General features: G+C 38.6%; 1 long non-coding RNA gene across 1 annotated transcript; it reads right to left on the reverse strand.

Moving 5' to 3' along the window:
* Window positions 1–4732: 4732 nt before the first annotated feature.
* Window positions 4733–15665, reverse strand: LOC115777078 (uncharacterized). Its single transcript, XR_004019578.1, has 3 exons — window positions 15353–15665; window positions 13331–13906; window positions 4733–12099 (listed from the first exon to the last, which is right to left on the reverse strand). It is a non-coding gene; the product is annotated as an uncharacterized LOC115777078 (long non-coding RNA).
* Between the last annotated feature and the right edge of the window lie 1559 nt (window positions 15666–17224).

A 17224-nucleotide genomic window follows, 5' to 3' on the forward strand; every position in this document is an offset into this window, starting at 1 on the left:
TCCAATTTTAGTTGCTGCAATTAAATGTTGGCAAAATGGACTAGCCTGCTGCATCACTTTTTCGCTTTAAATTCCAGACTGTCTTTGAAATCAGCTCTCTGTAAGCTGATAAGTTTCAGTTCTATTAAAGGTTGTTGCATTCATTCCTAACACATTATCCAGGCGGATGTGCTATTTAAATTATTAAATAAATAAATAAATAGTCATATATATGAGCACACACTAATTAAAAAATCACATTGCAAAAGACAGCTAGTGACAGTGTCTGAATGGTATAATGGTATATAGTTGTATTTTGCAATAATGCAAAAGAAAACATGTAAAATACTTTTTAACATGAAATTCTTCATCACAAAAAGAATAAAACGCTATTTTCATTCAGCTTTTTTTGTATCACAAAAACAAAAATATCAGTAGATAGTCTAATCCAAACCAAACAAAATTCTGGAGTTCCCAGAGGATACTCTAAGTGTGACTGGAAAAATAATGTTGTTGAATACATACAGTACCAGTCAAAAGTTTGGACACACCCAACCTTTTGAGTGGTACTGTACATGTTTTCACATTTTTGAGACCCAATGTGTGGGTATGCACATCGCCCTCGAAGAGTCTTATGATTCAGGTCAAGTTTACAATATTACATAGTTCTATCCCTTCATGTCCTTCACTGAATCCATGGATCTTCTCTGTGGTCTTCCTCTTTTTTGGTAGCTATCCTCACTTCACATGTCCAAACCAGCTCAGCCTTGCCTCTCTAACTTTGTCTCCAAACCACTCAACCTGAGTTGTCCCTGTGACACACTCATTTCTAATCCTGTCCATCTTGGTCACTCCCAATGAAAACATCTTCAGCTGTGTCCTCTCCATCTCAGCCTCCTGTATTTTTGTTAGAATTTTTGTTGTTGTTGTTGAATATATGCATCCAACTTACTGCTGCTCAAAGATCATTACCTCTCTTCTTAACCTACCTTCAACAACTCTTTCCCATAGATTCATGGAATGACTCATCAGTTTCACTCCTCTATAGTTATTACAGCTCTGCACATCACCCCTGTTCTTAGACATCATCACCGGTACATTTCTTCTCCATTCCTCAGGCATCCTCTATGGTGGCCCTGAAGTGCAAACCACATCAACAAATCAGTAGTCAAAACTACAAATTTAAAAACACAACAACATTAACTAAGCACAATTACAAATCACAAAACACAACAACATTAACAAACCGGAAGAGGTAGGTCCCAGTGGGAAAACCTGGGAAATCGCTGATTGGACGGCGCCACTTTTGGCCTTTGAACCGGAAGTTAGGGAATTCGCTCTTTCAGTGTTTGGATAGGCGGGAAGACAGTCACAGCGCTATGTACTGCCCTAGCTGTGGAAAAGAGCTGGTTGAGCTGTCACCAGTAATATTCATGTTGTGACTAGTGGTTTGTTGATGTGGTTTGCACTTCAGGGCCACCGTAATCCTCTCACTCTCCAAGGCTGTGGTAAACAGTCTGGTTAAAAAGTCCACTGCCCTCTCTCCAAGACAGCTCCATACCTCCATATGTGTTATTGGGCCTTTCTACTCTATATTATCTCCATCGCTGCCCTCATTTCCTCCTTATTAATCCTCTTTACTTTCTGATTCACTAACTGTCCTCCATCTGTCCTCTTTTCTCTCGTTTTTCTTCATTCATCAGCTCCTCAAAGTGCTCCTTCCATTTTCTTAACACATTCTCTTCATCTTTGCATTTCCATCTCTATCCTTAACCACCCTAACCTGCTGCACATCCTTTCCAGCTCAATTTCTCTATCTAGTCCATCAATACACATCTTTGTCTCTTCCCTAGCAAATCAGTATAAGCCTTTTCCACCTCTCTCTTTGCTGCATGCTTAGCCTCCCAGTACTCCTGTCTACTTTTGTCATTTCCCTGACTATCCCACTTTTTCCTTGCCAACTTCTTCCTTTGAATAGTTTCCTATACTTTCTCATTCCACCACAAAGTCTTCTTGTCTTCTTACCTCTGTCCACAGGATACATTAAACACCTTCTTAATAGTTTTCCACAGCACTACACCTGTGGTAACTCTTCCCTATCACCCAGAGCCTGTCTCAACTCCTCCCTGAACTCTGGGTCACATCCTTTCTTCTTCTTCCATCATTTAATCCATTAAGTCTTCACCTTCATGTGTTGGTCTTCTTGATTTCAAAGATCATCCTACAGACCACCATGCGATGCTGCCCAGCTACATTCTCCGCCTCTACCACAGTGCAGTCTCCTCTCTTTCAGATTGCACCTTTTGCGTAAGATGTAATCCACCTTATGTGCACCTTCCTCCACCCTCATACATCACTCTACGCCTTTCTAGTTGCTTCAAGTTTTATCTCTATCATGCAAATGAAGATTAGCTTTATCATCTGATCATAAGGTGTTGTGAGTACCACAACTTTTCTTGTGTACTGTTGTGTCCTGTTTTGTTTGTTCAGCACTTTGGTCAGCGCTTGTTGTTTTTAAAGTGCTTTATAAATAAAATTGGCTTGGCTTGGCTACCACTCAGTCTTCTATCGTAGTGGTATCCACACCTCATAGTCCTGTGTATATACCACTAAGAGAAAGATCACAAACAGTGTGAATTAGTTCACATGAATTAATTTTGAATGGCCAATGAACTTTCATCAGTAGACAAGAAAGAATGACGAATAGCTAACTGTGTAGTATCGTAAATGGATGTCCCAAAGAACACTTGTTTTGTTTTGTTTTGTTTTGTTTTGTTTTGTTTTGTTTTGTTTTGTTTTGTTTTGTTTTGTTTTGTTTTGTTTTGTTTGTTTTGTTTTGTTTTGTTTTGTTTTGTTTTGTTTTGTTTTGTTTTGTTTTGTTTTGTTTTGTTTTGTGGCACATTATAATCACCAAATGGGGTAATGGAGGATTCTACAGACACTACAGAGATGCCACATAAAGAAGGTCAGTATTTACTGTCTTTTTATCCAGCAAACTGTTCATTTAGTGGGACAGGACAAAGTCGTTTTTTTTACACCACACAGTCAACAGCAGCTACAATTGGTGCTGGGTTTAAAGTGGATCTGCTTGGTTTACTCATGCAGATGGTGTGACTCAGGCAGTTTCAGGTTCCTGTGATCTCAAGCATCCAATCCAACAACCTGAAACGATCTACATCTCACAGCTGCTGTTTGAATCCAGTGGCTTCATGGATGGTAACAACAGTAGCCTCTTTACTAATTACCTCTGCAACCTGCTGCTGCACTGTCACCTCTTCAGTCTGACAACTCCTCACTAGCCAGTTTCTTGCCGCTACAACCCTGCACCCTAGTCATGCCGGCTAACTACTCCTCAGCTTCAATGTTAATCTGCTCTTTGCCATCACGGCAACATGCTTCCCATTTAAGGAAGCGTGGATCCTGGCAGCAGAAACAGAATCATCAGGGCCAAGAGATGCTGACCACGAATGCTATCATTTCCATGCCCGGTCTGGCCACCTCATTGGCAGGATTGTGAGCAGTGGGTGAAGAGCCTGCAACCTCCATTCCGTGAGCTCCTTCTTCCAAAAGGAAGTGGAGTTCCCATCAGTCATGCATCATCCCAGCCAGAGACCGTAGCTATGTCTCAATTCAGGGGCTGTGCCCTTCAAAGGCTACATCTGAAGGCCAATTACATCACAGCAAGGCGATGAAGGCTGCCCAATTCTAAGGCTCCTTCAAATGCAGCCCACAAATGCATCCTCCTTTTCCCCAGATTTGAAGGGCATGTCATTTGCATCCTTCTAGGTCTACCCTACCCCAAGAATCATTGCACGGCCCAGCCAACTTTTCTTTCTTCCCAAAAAGTGGCAGCGGCAGGAGCAGCGGATGATTTTACTTTCAAATGTAAGTTTGTTTTTTGACTCTACTGAAAAGCTAGCAGTACCAATGTTAAAAGCTTAAAAATGCTAGTGCTTTTTAGCTCTTAAGATTTAATTTTTCACTTAATGTAAACTTACATGCCAGGTCCCGCTCTTTTTTTAAAGTAAAACTTGTATTGGATTTCATACAGCTGAATATCAAGTTCTGTACAAATGTCAAGCAGAATCCACAGCTAAACTCACTATGGAATGTTACTGACTAACCTGAATGTGTTTGGTGGTATTAAACTTACTCCAATGTGTCATTTTATTTCAGGGAGCAAGGAGCCAACTCCAACTTAGAGAAAATGAACATCTTTTACAGGACCCAAGAATTCAGTGTGTGTGGCTTGGAGGTACAATTTTGTAATAAATTATTAAACGTATTTGTGTTAAATTCTTTTTGTCAACTGCCATTTTTGGTTTCCTCTGTCTTTAGATTGCAAGTATCCAGGGTCAGACGAGGGTGTGAGTGGGAAGTTCACTGCTGCTACTTTGCCCTGATTTGGTCTCATGGATGAGATTTTGGGACTGGACATTACATCAGGCCTCCATCCCTGAGGACACTCCAGAGCAAAGTTCAGCAATGGGTAACTCAGAGGAGGATGAGGATCAGCAGGAGCAATAGACAAGAAAAAGAAAAAGACAGAGAGGATGAACTGCTGGATTTAATTAGAGGACATGAGGTTGCAGAGTGAAGTGGAGGAATGGAGAGCACAGGAAACAAGAGAGAGGATGGACAGACTGTTTGGATTATTGTAGAAACTTGTTAAAGTAAAAAAATAAAAGCAATGTAAATAAAGATCATTGTAAATATGTATACTTTATTTACATAAAATACTTTTGAACAGATGAATAATGAAAATGTGCAAATGTAATAAAGCACAACACAGTCGAAAAGAAAACAAACAAGCTTGTGAAAACTCCAGAATGAACCTGAGTGTCCCAGTAGGGACAGGATTTTTGTTTTGCTTTGTTTTGCTTTGGTTTGCCGGCTGAGCGGGGAGTCTCCGGTAGTGCTGCTAAATCTGCTGAACCAGGATCGGCGAAATGGATGAGGCACCACAACTGAGACCTTCTTTTCTAACTGGTGAGTGAAGCATCATACAGGGTGCTCTCCAGAGGGTGCTTTCGGTTGCTTCGTTCCACTGTCCACCACATCATCCATCCCCCGGGTCTGCATGGCTGACTCAAGTGACAGCTGCCACGCCACTTTATGTATTCATAAAGAGACAAAAGTAGAAATTGGTGCATACAAAATGCTGTTGATATGATATTAGTACTAATATTCAAGCACTTTAACAATGCATGATGAACAGGAATACTAGCCTGCTAACAATAATCATGGTCATGGGCAGACACCTCAGCAGACAGCTGGTCCCACCAGAGAGCAACACTCACTGCCTAGAAACCAGTCTCACCCTCATTCTCTGCTGCATCTTCTTTGATTTTTAACATAAAACCCATTGCTGCAGCCTGGGGGAGTACAAAAGTGACCCTCCTAGACTGCTTTTTAGTGTTACTTTCCTTGTTTTCCACTGAGTTATCAGTTAGCTAACATAAGTCCGTTAGTGGTACCAACCAACCTCATAATGTGTTGCTGTGTACTGGCATAAGATGGCGCTACACCTGCTCTTAAAGCTTTAACTTTAAATATTTATGCTTGAATCCAGTTTCACAGACATTACTAAATCTATGACAGTTTTTTTAGAGTAGGGCTCCATGGTGTGAATTTGCCTTTATCCATGTAGTGTTTTATGCCCACTTTTATGAACTAGTAAAAAGTTTTTCACTTTCCAGTAAAACCATAGATTCAAACCAAAAATCTGAAGAAAAACCAAATCAAAACATATTTTTCAGTGACCCTAATTATGGTTACCTCCCAGTCAGAGATATATTATCCATCTGCACCAATGGTAGAACTGCTGTAGTTCTTTAATAATAGAAACATCAAAAAGAAAACAAGCAAAATTTCTGGCTCCATAATGTTGCCTGCTGTCATGGATGGTGTAAAGGGCTAAGGGCGAGAACAGCTGGTGAAACAAATCTGAAGACTAGACTGTCCCATTTAAGAGCAGCTCGCTTCACTGAATTAGAAAACAGCTCATTTCTCCATTCACACTGGATCACCTGAACTACCCTCAGTGGTAACTAAAATGGATTTTTCCCTTTGCGGTTCTCTGAGCCTGAAACTTTGGGAATAATGACGTTTGTTTCCAAGCCAGAGTTTTCTCTTCAGGAGCCAGCCAACAATGGGAAGGTGTTTTATGTTTTTGAGTCCACCTCCAGTAAGACTGCATTTCCTGAGCTGGGAAGTGTATGAGCTGAGTGTTTTGTTTCAAAGCTGGACAATAATCAAATATTTTCTGTTCCCAAACTGGCCAATAACAGTACTGGGGTTTTTGTTTCAGAGCCAGTTGACGAGGCTGTGTATCCCATTTTTGAGGGTTCTCCTTCATTATCAAAGTTAAATACCGACTTCACTGTTTCTAAGTCTGGCAAGATCTCTGAGTTAAATATGTTTGAGCCTCCTGCTTTAAGAAATCATTTCTCTTTTGTGACACTGCAGCATATGAATTGAATGTTCATGAACCTAACAGATCTGAGCCTTGTGTTTTGAAACCCACTGTGGAAAAGGCTGTTTGCCACAGAGCAGGCTACCCTATAGACTGTTTGTGTTCCTCAGAGACTGTAGATTGTGTTTCTCAGCCAGAGACTGCTCACTGTGGTCCTGAGCTGGCCCCGCCTGAGGAGACAGTGTTAAACTGTTTTAACAATGTTCAATGTTCTAATAACTCATCATTTATCAGTAAATTTTGTTTCTATTTTTTGTCTTTTGGAGTTATTTATTTTTAATGAATTTTGATTCACTTTAGAGATATATATTAGATATTTGTGTGTGATATAACAATCCCAACATCATATTTTTTTTCTCTGAGATTTTAAGCTGGATGTGGTAAACAACTTATTGGATTACAGTATTATCATACCAGAAGAACTGATGGTCACACCAGTAACAAAAAATTTAAAAAATGCCCTTAAATGTCTACAGGCTATGTATTTGCAACATCCAAATGTGCCAGCTTTACTGACATCTGTTGTGTGCTAGCATCCAACTTCTGGCAGCATGCCTTTGTGTGACTGTGTTCAGCTCAGTCTTGTTTTCATACACCACTATTGCATTTAATTCTTAGTAATTACTAAACTCTGCCTCTGTCTTCCACAGTATGTTATTTGCTCTTTTCTTCCCCTCACCCCAACCAGTTGTGACAGATGGCTGCCCCTCCCTGGGCCTGGTTCTGCTGGAGGTTTCTTCCTATTTAAAAGGAGTCTTTCCTTCCCATTGTCAAAAAGCGCTTGCTCATAGGTGGTCATCTGATTGTTGTTGGGTTTTTTTCTTTGTTTTTGTCTGTATATTGTAGGGCCTATAGCCTACCATATAAAGTGCCTTGAGGCAGGAGTTGCTGTGAATTGGCACTATATAAATTAAAATGAAATGAAGTCTCTTTATCCCACTGTTCTCTCTGCTCTTTTGTCTGGTCATTGTATGTTTACAAAGCTGATTCATATGAAGATACTTGAAACTTAAGTACTTGCATCTTTGTATTAGTTCAAACTGTCCTGGAAACATTTGCATCTATTTGTGTATTTTCATTGATATGCCACTGATTAAACTTGCTTTGAGATATGGACTCATTGTAGGGATGTGAAGTTAAAGGAGCTCTGCATAACCCATTAAGTGAACTGACAGTGGCAGCATTATTTTGCTTGCATTTGTGTCGAACTCATACTTGTGCTTGAGCCAAAACAGTAATAAGGCACACGCACAAGACTGTCCTGTACTATTATGTAGCACCTTTAATGCTACTGTATGTCAAATAAATTGTACAATAAGCGAGACCAACATAGACCTATGTGTGCATGACAGTATAACAACAAAGTTGACTTGGATGTTACAAAGCACTTGATGCAAGATAAATGCTCCGCTGACTCATAGAGCAAAAAAATTTTCTATAGAAAAGTTAGCAAACATTAGCCAGAACGAAGGCCGGTCAGGGTCAGGTTTGAGCCCAAAACCAAACTGCCCTTCAGTGAATGCTCTGTTGCTGACAGTCCAACTCCCATTTTCTCAAATGTTCACTAGAAAAAAAATTTTTGTTTACTTTTTAATGCATATGAATTGTGATACTCAATTTAGCGACTAGCTGCTAGTTTGCTTGCTAACAAAACACTGTCTTTAGTCACATCAGTGTTTATTTTGTTGAACTTGTAAAGTTTGTGTTAGAGTCTGTGTTATATAGTGTTGTTGCTAATTTAGTGATTAGTGGACTCTGTTTCTAAGCTACAGTTAGTTCATGTTACTTATTTTTGACCCTGGGACTGAAATAGAGGCATTTGTGCAAGGCCCTCAGGAGCAAACATCCTTCACATCCTTTAGATTTTCACATAAAAAATGTCCTCAGTCCTTCACATAGAAGCCACTCTATGCTGGTAGAGGCAACAGAGTTTTTGAAGGTTTATTATTTTTTCACTTTTTTACTTGGTTATAATCCATTCAGACATTGGCAGTGGAAAGTGTTATTAATGAAAAATTTTACATAACAATCATTTAACAAAATCAATTTTATATCAAAAGTGTAAATGCACTGGTACTTATATAGTACTTTTCTACTCTGACTGATTAGTCAAAGTACTTTTTACTACAAGCCTCATTCACCCAGTCACACACACATATTCACTCTTTTCTATACCTAACTGCCTTGACTAACTTTTGTACACACTCACTCCAAGGGATGCACTGGGGGCACCTCGGGGCTCAGGATACTCTGACATGCAGACTGGAGAAGCTGGGGAGCAAACTGCCAACCTTATGATTAGTAGATGACCCACTCTACCTCCTGAGCCACAGCTGTGTCTAAATAGGGACTTCAATCTTTCAGAATTTACAGAGCAATTTTCTCAAACTCTTTTACATATAGATTTTTCTTTTCATCTAAAAAAAAAACAAAAAGGTGAATGTAAATCCATGTTAATTGACAGCATTTTAGCTGTCGCACACGTACAATAACTCGCTTAGGGTTTTTATGTGATAGGTGCAAGCCTTACAGTATTGCTTTTCTCTGGTTTTGATCAAATAATTGGATTGCATGTGGCTGAATCCAGCAGCAGGAGGTCAGCCTGCTGCTATAAATCATATCTAACAAGTAAAATCCCTTCAGCACCAGGTTCCTGCTCGGCTTAATGAATATCCAGCTGTGACTCTGATACAAAAAGAAGTTTGGAATCATATCCAGGGATGTTTTGTAGACCTGAATGCCTGTGAAGAACACATACACAAAAAGATTTTTACATTTGTTTCAGTTCAGTCTTAAATTCTGCTTTGAGGGTATTAAAAGAGAATGCAACAGACAGGAAGGACAACAGAGCAGACATTCCATGAGGCACAGACCTTCCTTTGGGGTATCCTTTGTTGACCACCAATAGGCAATAAAGGGCAATTCAGCCACCATAAAACCATGCTCTGTAGTAATATACATACCTTGTACAACTGCCTCCTCCACTTTCTCTAACCACAAATAAACAAGATGGTCGATTACCCCATGGTAAAATGTGAACGTGGGAAAGAGAGGGAGGAAAAGGAAACAGATTCTCAGGCGAAGAGCAAGGCAGAGAGCAGAGATGAAGCTGGAGACAATGTGGCGCAAGACAAATGTTGCTGTCTCAACATGGTGCACGCTGCAGCATGGGGACTGTCCTCACTGCCTCCTTCCTTTACTACCATACTCGCTGTCTTTTTTGTCATCTTCCAGTTCCTGCTCTTGTTTATTTCCTTCTGTTTCCCCACCTTTCCCACTCCATATTTGTTCTATTTTCACAGTGAGGATTGCTTTCCTTTTCCCCAGTGTCCTTCCTTTTCCTCCTCGCCTCTTCTGAAAAATGAATGGAGGTTGGCTATTGCAGCAGCATGTGTTTCTGATCAAAGCTGCACACTGGAGCCTTGTGGGTTGCTTCTCGTGCAAAATGATGACCAAGGGTGTCACATTTAGCCTGCAGTGAAATAGGGTGATCTTCGTGTCGAGGAAGGCGGATCTACTTTTGACTACCATCATTCTATTCTAACATGTAGAAATCTCCAGCAACTTTTTATAATCTTATCAACATCCCAACTGGGTAAGTAGATTAATTTATTTATTGTAAGGTGATATTTTAGAGTGGACCTCACTCTTTACCATCTGTCTTACACCTTAAACACAGATAAGTCTGAAAGTAAGACAATGTGGTGTGTCTGTGAAGACAGCTCTACAAGTGCCAGTTATACTGATAGTCATCCTGGAGCATAATATTATGCTGAATTTGTGTTATAGAAATTTTATGAAGGCCTTACATGCAAACCTTGTGGATGCAATCAAGTAGCTATCAATGAATTATGACATTATCAATAATACTGCTGATAACACTCACCTTAATGCTATGGTGGCCTCTACTACTACTGTAATCATTTCAAGAATTAGAAAGAAATGGAAAACACCATTAATGCCCAATATTTGTTAAATTTTTGCCCAATGTAACAAACTGGTGTAATTATAAAGTAATAATTTACGGCAACATCTTGTGTTGTTTTTGTTTTTTTGTTCTTTTTTTTAAAGTTTAAATCTATATTTCAATGCATCATGGGTCCAAAATACTTACGGCAGCTAACACAGTAACTTCTTGTACAATTTCTGCCTAGTTGTGCTCTGATTGTAGATGATGCAAACATGCAAACTAATAATTACCAGAATCACAGCTTAAATTTTTTCTTCTTAAGACATATTCATGTTTCTTCAACAAAATGTGAAGTTGTGATGTCAAACAGTGGTTTAAGCTGCTTACTGGACAGCATGTCCATGTTTCTATTTAATGGTGCAGAGAGTCTGAGTCCTAAGGAGTCATAAGGAAATCTCATAGGAGTGCAAGAGAAACAAATGACAATACACTTTTTTTCAGTGAATTTGTCAGATCACATTTTAAAATAAGAGGGAGTTAGTACTAATTAGTCCATGTATGCATTTGAACATTGCACAATACAGTTTATTAATGCAGTTTCCTAATCAAGCTTGCAAGCCATACCTGACAACTGGACCCTCTACCCTCTCATCAAATCATGGTTCCTTCTCGCTCCAAAAGTCAACATAGCGGTGGCCAAAATGTGGCTTCAAAATGGGAAGTTCAGCACCAGTGGGTAAAGATGTCAAATGTTCAACTTTAATACGCAGTCTTTGGGCTTAGCCTTCAAAAATAGTGTTGAGGTGGAATAAAGATAACGTGTTATCCATGCAAACGTTTTCTGTTTTTCTTAGTAAATGCATAATTCCAGCCACAAAGCTTGGAGGAGTAATCGGACTTGCTTTTAAAAGTGTACTTCACAGCTTTGCTATGGGGCAGCTGAATGAGCTTGTATGTCGACTTTTATTAAACACAGTGGAAATATAAGTAACATTAAAACAACAGGCACCCTGTTAGGGACTGAGTTACTTTATAGCCCTGCGCCAGTTGTTTAATATTTACTTAAATGCAACTTTTGATAACAGAGTCCATTTTATTTATTGTTTTGGTTGAATGTTTTTCTTTACTTTTGTATTCTAATGGCATTCCAATGGTTTAATATGTTTTTTCTAATTATGTGTAAACCATTACAAATCTGTCAGAAAAAACATAAAATGATTCTGTGATATGCTATGAAACCACAAAAGTATGCGGTCATACCACTCAGCTCCAGTTTTACTAGGTGAAATATTTATTTATTTTTAATTCAAGTTCTATTTGCAGGTGAAGAAAATTAAATTCAGTGTTCAGTTTTTCACAAACACCAAGCTCGGTCCCAAATAAACAAGTTTTCAAAACACTTCACAATATGCAGAATGCATGAAGCCTCTAATGTAAAAATACACAAACACAGAAAAATAATATTAAGTGTGAAGACATTCAAATTATTCAGATTAAAATGATTTGTTTTGGTACTGTTACCCACCAAAAAGAAGGCTGCAAATTCTCTTTTTGCCTGTGTGGGTTTGTTTCAGGTGTTCCCAACATCCAAAATGTGAGTGTTATTTTGACACACGATTCTAAGATGGTCTGGGATGTGAGCATGAATGGTTTTCTGTCTTTCTGGAATAGATGGTCCAGGGTATACCCTGTCTCCTCTCAACATCAGCTTCCATCCCCACTGTGCTTTTTCTGTCTATTGAAATGAAAAATGATAAAATGCTGTAATTTATGTAGAACAAAAATGTGTAAAATCATCCCATAATGTAGCATAGTTCATTTTACAGTACAGTTAAAGGTCTTTACAAGGAACTTTTTAAGTTTTCTTTTTTTTTTTTTTTCAAAATTCAAAACATTGAGAAATGAACTGAAACTAATTATTGTTTTGTCATCTGATACGGAATAAAATTCGTTCAGAAAAAAAACTGTCAAAGTTCAGTAACATTAATTAATAATTTTTTACAGTAATTAACACCAATTTTTGAAAGGCTTCATTGGCAACTTGTTTTCCTGAGAGTTTCTGCAAGTTTTATAGTAAATTTGTTACAATGTAATAATTAAGGAGAATGGAATAGATGAATCTTTTTATGTCTGCTTTTCTATTGCACAGGAAATGGAACTCATCAGATTCAAAGATACAAATTATAAAGCTCTCACAGGAAGAATTTCATAAGTAGAAGACCAAACATGCTTCCCACAGACCAGAGAGTCTCACTATAAGAGCATAACTACAAATCCACTGAACTAGAATTTCCATTGGCACAAATACGTAATGATGAATCAGAATGCTGCCCTTCTCTTGGTCTTGAGTAACTAGTTCTACAACTATGTTACTTCAGTTGTTACCACAAAAATAGCAGCACTAACCTGTACAGTATTATTTTTGGTTTTCTTTGTTTCCTTCAGTACAGAAGGTCAAAATGCTTTACTCTTACATTTTCTGCATATGTCACTAAATATCCTCTAAATATTCAAAATATGTCCTGCATTATCTAATGAAGATTTAAGTAAAAGCAAACCCTTGGAAAGGCTTATGTTCATTTCATAATGGAACAATTTAGGAACTTGATATCTTATCTATCACAGTTAAACCTTCTGTGACATGCAGGATGGTATATTTTCAGAGAAAATTACAGCTGCTAATTTTTACTGAGAGAGAAGAAGACAAGAGAGGCATGTTAAAATCTAAATTACAGCACATTGTGATTATGGAGTTCTGGAGTGTTTCAAAAGGAAAACCCAAAGTTTTATTAGTGCTTTAAAAAATCATAATAGTATTGCTTAGCTAAAAGGATATACCTGGACAAATGAAGGGGGACTGTATAATATATTATTTCAAAAACTATTTCAAAACAGCAGCCATAATGCTCAAACTTTTTTAATTAAAAACCTCCTGCCTTTATGTTTATGAAAAAATACTTACTCACCATCAGGTGCAGGGAGGCACACTGAGCCCAATTTTCCTGGAAATGGGGAACAAATAGTTCAATATTGTGAACTGGTAGCAAAGCAGTAAACACAGTGAAAACTTTCATTCAGCCCCATCTGCAATATATCCAGCAGAACTTCTGTGTTATTCATGTACTTGGGCTTAGCCATCTATAAAGGAAAACACACCAGAATACAAGAAAAAGTTCAAATAAGGACAACTCCAGTGTGTGTGTGTGTGTGTGTGTGTGTGTGTGTGTGTGTGTACAAAGCTGACAGTTCACAGTCTCCTCTTCTTCATCAACTTTATTTGTCCAGCTTCCAGAGCTGCAAGCTCCTCTTCTGCGTCAGTCCATCAGACCTGAAACGAGACCGCAGCTCCGGTTGTGCTCTGCTACCAGAATTCTCAGTTTCTGAAATTTCCTCATCACCTGCCTGTTAGGTCGACGCTTATGTTGATTTCCATGAGGCGGCGCTGTCGAGTCAGGTACAGGTACAACAACTTCTCCAGCTCCAAAGCCGCGACAACCATTCTTCCAGCCGTCTCTTGCCGACAAGCAGCGGATTCATTTCCTCTTAAGGCGACACGTATTGGACACATTTTAATGTATTACCGCTATTTTACAAATGAATACTACTAAAATAAAGGCCTTCAAAAACAAGAAACATAATAGAATGACTCTGAAAAAGGCAAAATACAATTCAACATGAAATTTATAACTTAAGTAAACATTCGGTTTATTTTCCATACCAGTTTTTTATCATGTATATAAATAAATATAAAAGGTTAAAAAAAAACTATTATTATTATTATTATTATTATTATTGTTTTATTTATGTATTTATTATTATTATTATTATTATTAGTAGTAGTAGTAGTAGTAGTCGTAGTAGTAGTAGTTTTAGTAGTCGTAATAGTAGTGGTGATATTGCCTGCAGTGCATGCAGTAAAGAATCTTGAAATAACTTTATATGACATTTAAAAAGTACAGTAGATTACGCCATTAATTTACCGAGCAGAGTGGAGGTGAAACTCGTGGAGGAAGTTTGAGTTAATTAAATTTTTTTATAACTCGGCACTTACTGATTCTTCAGATTTGTGACACCTTTTTATACGAAACGCGTCAGCTTACAAAATACAGCCACAGTTTAAACAGCAGTGTCCCATTTCAGAGTGACCTCCATTTATTTAATTTTACAGATGTTATTTACATCAATAACCTTACTTACAAATATAAGCTAGGCTATATTTCTTTTAGACCGAAGCCTATGGTTTTAATATTGATAACTTTTTTTTGCAAAAGATCTTTTTTTAGACTTAAAATGCAAAACTACAATAAAAATTATAATTTATTATACTGCAGAGATTAATATACATGTAGCAGCTTTTCAATTCGATGTGAAATACCAAAACTATTTTAAAAAGGCTAATTGCGTGTGTGATATAGAGTCCAACAGACAAGTAGAAAGTAGTAATACTTCTATAATGGTCATAATGGGTAGCATCAATTTAGTTAAATTAAAAGCTGAAAAAATATAACGCCGATTATTATTATCAAGTGAAGTTAGTGGAAATCTACAAAATAAATAAATAAATAAATTATATATATATATATATATATATATATATATATATATATATATATAGTTTGTGGTCCGTAGCAGTACGCGGGAAGAGGGCAAGTAAATTCTAACGAAAACAATACACACATCACACATGTGAGGGAGAGAAGTAAGTGGGGGAAATGTAAAATGACTCCTTGTCCTGTAACAGCCTGCCATAAAACGACACAGAACTTAGTGACAGTGCCATCTTCTCTTTACTCCAGAAAGCCCCAGCTACTCTGAATTTATTTCTATTTTTTTTTTAAATTTATTTCTATTTAAAAGACCTTCCCGAGCCCCCCCCCCCCCATTCTATCCTTTTGTTTTTTACCCACGTTAATATCTCTTCTGCTACTTCTCCGTCTTTTTCAAAGCTTTTATTTCTTCACTTTTTCTTATTTCTCGCTCTTGCATACCTTGTATTTGTGGGCCGCTGTGCGTCCACCAGACTGCTGCTCCGTGCTGCGTTCCCTGCGGCTGAATTGGACCAGAACTAAATGACATCTTCCTTACGTTATTTCCATCCTCTACTCCTGGCCCACCTTCCTCCTCTTCCACTTCACGTAAATGTCTTCGTTAGCGTACACGTTTCCGTCCAGACGGGGGAAGAAGGGCTTTCACCCACCGCAGACGGGCCCCCATGCAGTCCTCCAAAATCCCAACTGCGCGTCGCTAGAAGTGGATGACGTATACCTTTGCCGAATGATGATTGGTTAACTACTGGGCCGGAATCGGGAAGGGAGCGATAGAGGAGTCCTCCAGGAGCAGGAAAACTTCGAAAATAAACGAAAAAAAAAAAACCAAAGATCAAAAACTTACAGTAGCTGCAGTGGACACATTTCATTGTTTTTAACACTCGCTTTCACTTCAGGTCTTTGTATGGCTGGCCGACAAACCAACAACGGCACAAGCAAGAGTGGAGGGTCCTCCATTACACAGTTAATGTATTTAATTAACTGTACACAAACCTTCAGTGCGCTCTACAGCTGAGGACGAATTTGAGAGGCGACCAGTGGCAGTCTGGGGTTCAAGGGCAAGTCACGCTGAAGACCCTCTGATCTGGTTTTCTTATATATGTATAACTCACCTGCAAGCTTCACGAAATATTTTACCATATTTTCATATTTCGCCGTTGCTTCAAACAACGAGTGTTTCGGCGCTTATAAGCGGGCAGGAGGCTGAGGCAGAGTCGCTCTGAATGTCAAGCTGCATCCAATTACTGTTGCAGCCCATTGTGGAATCTGGAATTTCCCCTCCGATTAAAACTGTGCAGTGCTCTGAGCTTGTGTACCAGCATTTGTCTAATTTTAAGCAGGAAACACACACACACACACACACACACACACACACACACACACACACACACAAGCCTTGAGTCACATCTAATTTCTTCATATTTTAGGAAATATAGCAAAATAGGTGCAAATAAAGGTGCAAAAAAACAAATTGAATTACAGTGTATAAGGCAAAAGCAGAGTTTGCTCAATTCTAATGAGCCTTAAAATACATATTTGTTATTTATTTTTCAAAACAGCCTGAAGTCTCTTAGCCAAGCATTAATTTCTTTAAATAGTCCCTCCAGGATTCTTGAAGGACATTCCAAAGCTCTTCTTTGGATGTTGTCTGCCTGTTGTTCAATTCTCTGTTGAGATGATCCCACACTGCTTCAATAAAGTTGAGGTCTGGGCTCTGGGGAGGCCACTCCATGACTGTGTTCCAGTGTTTGTTTTTCTGTCCAGCTATGCTTTTACTGCAGTGACTGTGTTTGGGATGATTGTAATCCTTAAAAATGAGTCTGCTGCCAATCAGTCATTTTCCAGATGGCATTGCACAGTGTATCATCATGGCATACCTCAGCCTTTTCTACCTGTTTCTCTTCCTTAAGAATGGCTTCTTGACAGCAGCCCTTCCATTGAGAGCATTTCTGATGAAGCTTTGGCAAATAGTAGATCAAGTGAAGGGCCGGATGTATCTCTTAGGCCCCTTGTCAGATCTGGATGGATGGCTGGATTTATTCCTATTTCTTAAGGACATGACTTACAGATACTGTTCATCTACTGTAGATAGCAGATGTTGTAGCAGATAATACTGTAGCTGTGCCAACACAGTTTGACAGCTATAGAGGTGTGTGAGGTGTATGAACATTAAATGGTGGTGCGAACGGACACAACGGCCCCTCTCTCCAAGAGTGTAAAATGTCAAGTGCTTTCCACTTACATGAGTGTGCGTAGTTCAACAACAACGTCACTTACAAGATATCACTGCCACAGCCTTCTGGCTATAATAAA

This window comes from Archocentrus centrarchus, unplaced genomic scaffold (genome assembly GCF_007364275.1).
Source record: "Archocentrus centrarchus isolate MPI-CPG fArcCen1 unplaced genomic scaffold, fArcCen1 scaffold_43_ctg1, whole genome shotgun sequence".
Lineage (NCBI taxonomy): Eukaryota > Metazoa > Chordata > Actinopteri > Cichliformes > Cichlidae > Archocentrus > Archocentrus centrarchus.